This window comes from Chanodichthys erythropterus, chromosome 9 (assembly GCF_024489055.1).
Source record: "Chanodichthys erythropterus isolate Z2021 chromosome 9, ASM2448905v1, whole genome shotgun sequence".
NCBI classification, from domain to species: Eukaryota; Metazoa; Chordata; class Actinopteri; order Cypriniformes; family Xenocyprididae; genus Chanodichthys; species Chanodichthys erythropterus.
Genome location: NC_090229.1, coordinates 38123543 through 38130616, shown reverse-complemented (window position 1 = coordinate 38130616; position 7074 = coordinate 38123543).

Below are 7074 nucleotides of genomic sequence, written 5' to 3'. Positions count from 1 at the left end.
ACCTGAGTTGGATGCGTCTGTCGAGAGAATCTTCCTTCGTGTTACCGCCTGTAGGGGTACTCCTAGAGTGAACCAAGTAGGGTTCATCCAAGGTTTCAGAGCCATTATACAGACCTGATTGACCTTGAGGCGAAGGCGCCCGTGACGCCAAGCGTAGGGAGGGACCCGGGTTTTCAGCCAGTACTGCAGGGGCCGCATGCGAAGCAGCCCAAGCTGGAGAACTGGGGAGGCGGAAGCCATGAGCCCTAGCAACCTCTTCAGAGCTTCAGAGGGAAGCTGCAAGCTGCTGAATGGCCAGAGCGCGCTCTGGTGAGACTACGGCCGTCATGTGGACCGAGTCGAACACTGCACCCAGGAACGAGATAAGTTGAGTGGGGAGCAGTGAGCTCTTGGCTAGGTTGACCCTGAGACCCAGGCACTGTAAGTGGCTGAGGAGCACGGATCTGTGGTGTTCTAGTTCCGAACGCGAGCTGGCCAGGATGAGCCAGTCATCAAGGTAATTCAAAACTCGTATTCCCATCTGCCTCAGAGGGGAAAGAGCCGCATTCATGCACTTCGTGAAAGTGCGGGGAGCCAGGGAGGGCCCGAAGGGGAGGACCGTGTACTGATAAGCCACACCCTTGAATGCCAATCTCAAGAATCGCCTGTGATGGGGGGCTACCTGGATGTGGAAGTAAGCGTCTTTCAGATCCAGCGAGCAAAACCAATCCTCGTGGCAAATCTGCGCGGGGAAAAAAATTGGGTCACCGAAAAAAAGGCGGTTGTGGAGGGCACAATACTTGTGGGCCCTGTTATAGCAGGCTGTGTTATTCCCGCGCCCAGAAATGAACGAGGCGGAGGGGAATTTGCATGAAGGAGCTTCTGGGGTGGTCCGGTCGTGGCGGGACATGCCCCAGTCCTCTTCCTTTGCAGATCAGGATGACTTAGGAGTTGCCGGGTCCAGCGCAATCCTGGGCCGGGGTCCCTGGCGTCTCGGGAAGGATGAGCGCTTAGAAGGGCGCGAGCGCTGGCGGTGCTCCTTGGGCGGCGCTGCTTGAGAAACGGTGGGAGCGGGCTTCGTCTGCTGAGCCGGCGCAAGCCTGGGGCGGCTAGAAGCAGACGCAGAGCTTGAGCGTTTAGGTAGGAAGTGTCTCATGGCCTGAGACATCTTCTGTGCAGCTGTGAAACGCTCCGTGAATCCCTCCACTGCTGGCCCAAAGAGTTCTGACGGGGAGATGGGGGCATACAAGAAGGCCGTCTTGTCCTGATCCTTTATTTCCGTCAGGTTAAGCCACAGGTGGCACTCCAGCACAATGAGGCTGGCCATTGATCTGCCAATGGCCTGGGCCATGGCCTTCGTGGCCCGCAGGGCTAAATCCGTGGCGCTGCGGAGGTCCCTAAAAGCAGGCGCATCAATGCCGGACTCATCCAATGAGCGGAGGAGTTTGGCCTGAAACACTTGAAAAATGGCCATGGAATGTAGCGCTGAAGCTGCTTGGCCCGCTGAGGCCTCCGCCCTTCCTGCCAGGGCAGAGGTCATCCTGCAGGGCTTGGACGGGAGGGCTCTCTTCGTCTTCCACCCCACAGCCGCGGGAGGACAGAGATGAGTGGCCACTGCTTCGTCCAGGGGTGGCAGATGCTCGTAGCCCTTTTCTTCCGAGCTGTCCAAAGGTGAGGGCTGAGCGGTGCGAAGTATGCAGGCGGGCCGAGTAAGGGGCGTGCCACGACTTTGTGAGTTCCTCGTGAACTTCTGGGAAGAAGGGGGCGGAGCGCTGGCGAGGGGCCTGACGATGACCTGGGAGGAACCACTCGTCCAGGCGCCTGCGCGATGGCTCCTCTGGGGGGGCCCAGTCGTGGTCGAGATCTTCAACGGCCTTCGACAAGAGTTCGGCGTCCATGCCCGTACCGTGGTCGATGGGCTCCAAGGAAGGCAGGGGGGTGGTGTCGTCCGACTCGCCAACCCAGGCTTCTGGCTCAGAGGCTGGCATGGACATGGAGTCGAAGAGGGGCTCTTCGTCGGATCCACCAAATGAGACGAGGTCGCTCGCATCTGCTGAGGGACGCTGGTCAGGGCGGGAGAACAAGACTGGGGATTGCTCTCTGTTGGGAGAGGGCGAGACACGCGGGTGCTGAGCCGGCGTGGGCTATCCCATCTCCGTGCGCTGAACCGCTCTGCCCCGCAGTCTCTTCCTCACAGGAGAGGGGGACGGGAGGGCGCGAGCAGAGGGGTCTTCTTGCTTGAATGTTTGGCGCTCTCTTCCCATAGGCCGCGCAGCTGAGCCGCACCACCATTGGTTCAACGACTTGTCTATGAGTGAACCAATGACGGTGCAGTTACACTGCGTTATTGAAAAGGCTTCAGTAGCGGGGAAAAAGGGAGACTTTTCCCCCATACGCAGTACGAGTGAAATATCGAAAGGGAACTGCATGTGTCTTGCAGAAGAACATTGCAGCCAAAAGTGCAGAGAGTCTGGTAAGAGTTCTAAAAAAGCCTAATTTGCTTAGGTTTGGCATTAGTCCAGTGCACGAGTCCTTTAAGTTCAATTTCAGATATTTGTTATCTATATACCATTTATCTATAATTGCCTACCATTTGTTAAATGTTATCAAACAGTTTTTCCTAAAATACATGAGCTGTTTAAGTACTGTTTTGTTTAACTGACAGTTGGCATTATGCAGAGTGCACGTGTCCTCTCTTTTAAAGTAAGAGCTACCAAAATAATACAGTATCAGATGTCATTTGTTGTCTATATGTCATGTGATATTTATACAGTCAAACCAAAAAATATTCAGACATTTTTAAAATTTTTGATATATTTTTACTAGTGGGTTTAGGACACTATAGTTCATTTCTGTAAGTGAGGATAGCAAAATAAAGTATCATACCCCTCAATTCTTCATACAGTGGACTACCAGTAAAACTGATACAAATTTGGAACCAAAAAGGATTCAGACACTTTGACCTGACCATGTTTTGCTTTAGTGTTATCTGACATAATTAAGATGTTTTTTTTCTGACACAGTCAGAAACTCTGAGATCTTGTCATATTTTATAACCATTTTTTTTTAACTATAAGCCTAGTGAATAAACTGTAATAATGAATGAAATGTAGAAGGTGTCTGAATATTTTTTTTTTTTTTTTTAGTTCACTTTCAAATTAAAATTTCCTAATTTACTCACCCCCATTTCTTCCAAGATGTTCATATGTTTCTTTCTTCAGTTGAAAAAAAATTAAAGTTTTTGATGAAAACATTCCAGGATTATTCTCCTTATAATGGACTTCAATGGCCACGGTTCAAACGGTTGAAGGTCAAAATTACAGTTTACAGCGATCCCAGACGAGGAATAAGGGTCTTATCTAGGGAAACCATTGCTCATTTTCTAAAAAAAAAAAAAAAAGTATACTTTTTAACCATAAATGCTTATCTTGAACTAGCTCTCTTCTTCTTCTTCTCTATTATAATTCCAGCAGTATAGACACTGCTAAGTGTATTACTGCCCTCCACAGGTTAAAGTTTGAACTAAATTGTCATATACAATATGCTAGTGCAAGTATATAACTATTACTTCAAACTTTGACCTGTGGAGGGCAGTAATACACTTAGCAGTGTCTACACTGCTGGAATTATAATAGAGAAGAAGAAGAAGAGAGCTAGTTCAAGATGAGCATTTATGCAATTTTAGAAAATGACCAATGGTTTCTCTAGATAAGATTCTTATTCCTCGTCTGGGATCATGTAGAGCTCTTTGAAGCTGCACTGAAACTGAAATTTTAACCTTTAACTGTCTGGAGGCCAGTAAAGTCCACTATAAGGAGAAAAATCCTGGAATGTTTTCCTCAAAAACCTTCATTTCTTTTCGACTGAAGAAAGAAAGAGATGAACATCTTGGATGACATGGGGGTGAGTAAATTATCAGGAAATTTTATTTGAAAGTGAACTAATCCTTTAATGAATTGTGAGGGCTTTTTATACAGTTATTAATACACTTATGTTTCTTCAATAAATGAAAAAGTCCACTAAATATATGTCCGGCCCTGATTTTATTCACAACCCTCGGCACGGCCCTTGCTGAGTTTGGATTTGACACCCCTGCTTATGAACCGGTATAAACTATATGTAGCCTACTTCGGCTTGTTGTCCAGCAGGTGGCGCTATCAGACCTGTCCAGATTTACTCACAAACAGAAGTTCTGATGAACTCAGTCAGTGTTTGCGCTCTTCAGCGGGACAGAAGTGTTGCAGATTCGCCTGCTTTGTGGTTTAACTCTTCAATATCTATATATGCAAATATATCTATATATGCTTCGTGTCGCACTGTACTGTACATTCATAAAATATGACAACAATTTTCTGTAACACTTCAGTATAGGGAACACTGTTAACTACAACTTTTGCCTCAATAAACCCTTAATTACTGATTATTAATAGTTAGTAATTTAGTTGTTAAGTTCAGGTATTGTGTTAAGAGATGTAGAATAAAGTCATGCAGAATAACGCATTAATATATGCTTAATATGTACTAATAAACAGCTAATATTCCAGTAATATGCATGATAATATAGTTAAAAGTGAGAATTGAACACCCATTTTTTTAAAGATTGAATTGTTGCTCTCAGTCAGTTGTAGCCTGTAGGTATAATATTCACACTGCGAATTCTGCTGCACTGAGTTCATGTATCTGGTGTCTTAGTTTTATTAATGGTGATATGTTGGGGTTTTTTTACACTGTAGGGCCTAACGGGCCTAACCTGTGAGCGCGTGCCTGAATGTGTGTCACGTGACGCAGCGCGTTATCTGGGCGGAAACAGATCGCGAGCGGCGCGGAGGGAAGAGCAGGATTCTGGGCTGTGTCTCACTCGAGCATTGTTTCCCTCTTCCTTCTCCGTCTCAAACACTAGAGACACTCTCTGGGGTTTGATTCAGAGTTGCTCTAACATTTCCTGAGCATTGTGAATAAAGCAGTAAATACTGCAACAAACACATTGACACAAACTAGTACTGCCTTCAGTGAGTTCAGTAGCAGGCAAATCATCAAAATCTCACTGGATTTTAAAATGATGATTTTTAGCACAACCACCATTAAATGACTTTTAAATCCCCAAGCCATTCTTGTTTTTTTTTGCAGTGTTTATTATAAATGATTTATTCATGCACATCATTATTTCACTGTTTATTTACAACTGTTAACATATACAGTATCCTATATATGTGCTATTATCACTATTATTTGCAAAAGTTTTTACATATCAGTGATTCTGTTTGTGGTAATGATGTATTTGTTTATGATCAATCACCCAAGCCACTTCTCTGTAGAAAGTGCAGTGCCGTCTGAAAGAGCGCAATCCTCACAGGCCTGAGAGAGAGACGTGTCACGGATATCGTTTTCATGCTCAATTATTCTGACTGTAGAGAGCGTGTATTAGGAAGTCTCTGTCGTGTCCATATGGAGGCACTTCAGCGGCTCCATCACACGCTCAATCTGCACGACTAATTGGAAAGATAAAGAACATGAGCAGCAGGTCAAAGTTCAGCAGCCAAAAACACTGACATGGACTATAATACAGCTAGAGATTCCCTCCGCTTGACAAGATAAAACATGGTTTATGGTAAGCCTGAAACACTTTAAAGATCAAATGAAATTAACACTTAAACACACACACAGTTTTGTCAGTTGTTCAGAGGGTTTTTCTATGACTGCTGTTTTCGGAGTAAACTGACGTTTTATCATAAACTCTATCTTCCAGAGGGTATTTTCTCAGTGATGCCTCAGAGGAATCAGTTCCCTAAAGAACCTTTCAGTGATCAGTTCATAAGAGAAACATTTTTTCATTAGTGTGAAAAACATTTTACAGTTTTATTTCATACTGTAGAGTGATCTTACAGGAGATGAAAGTAGATGAAGTAGTTGATCAAGAGAAGAAAAGTTCAAAAACCAAAGAACTGTGAATTGACACAGTATACTGTCAATTACAGTAATACATAAATAAAGAAAGAAATTCGCCATCCTCTGCACTTTTGGCTAAATTTCATTACAGTAATCAGTACTATAACGGTTTCTTGGTCTGAATCTGCAAAACCATACTCAGTTTAACTTTCATAAAACACACAAAAATCTTGATTTCCTTTTTCTAACACAGCATTGTTTCTGTCCAGCTACACACAGTTGATGTATTTCCGTTCTTTCGTACTGTATTTCTGCTCTTTAGTACTGTAATACTGTATTCACAACCACACATGCTTACAGTAAAACAATAAATAGTTTGGTTTCAGTCTTGCTTTCGGGTTTACCGTGAATTGTTCAACATCTCTCTGATGATTACTTTCATTCTTGTACAGAAATGATCACAGGAGCTCATGAAAGAAGAGCTTTTAACTGTGTGAATATAATATATCCCAAAAAAAAAAAAGAATATAATGGCAAAAGTGTTTGTAACGTAAGACAAATGTTTGTGATGTTTTGATTGCAGTGCTTCATTTTGCAAGAGATGTGAGGCATTTTGCAAAGAGGCAAAGTTTTGAAAATGTGTGTAAGCATGTGTTTGTGTTTTCTGAATGAGAACATGCTTAAACCACTGCAAAATAAAGGCATTTTTGTGTAGAGTTTTGCAGAAATCATTAAGGAATGTGTGTGAAAACAAGTAGTTTTGAGAAATGTGTCTTTGTTTAGAGAACTGAATAAACGGACTGTAACAATCTAAAGAACCTTCTGTGGAATGGAAAGATTCCATGGATGTTAAGCGTTCTTTATGGAACCATCGATGCCATTTAAAAACAAATATTAGATAAATAAATATAAAATAAATAAAATATAAATAAATATAAAGATAGTATATAATAGATAAAATAAATATAAAGAGTGTATTATTGCTACTTTATTTACTTTATAAACTGGAGTACGACAGTAATGAGCGAAACCATCCAGCTCACATCTCATGATGTCTTTGTCGAGTTCGAATCCCATTTATATCCCGTTATTTTTGGACACTCTAACTTTTATTGAAAGGCTAAAATGAATATAGCAATAATAATACGACAGCTGTCGCGGTGTGAGACTATCAGAAGGACAGATCCGCGGTCTCTCCAGAGAGATGTT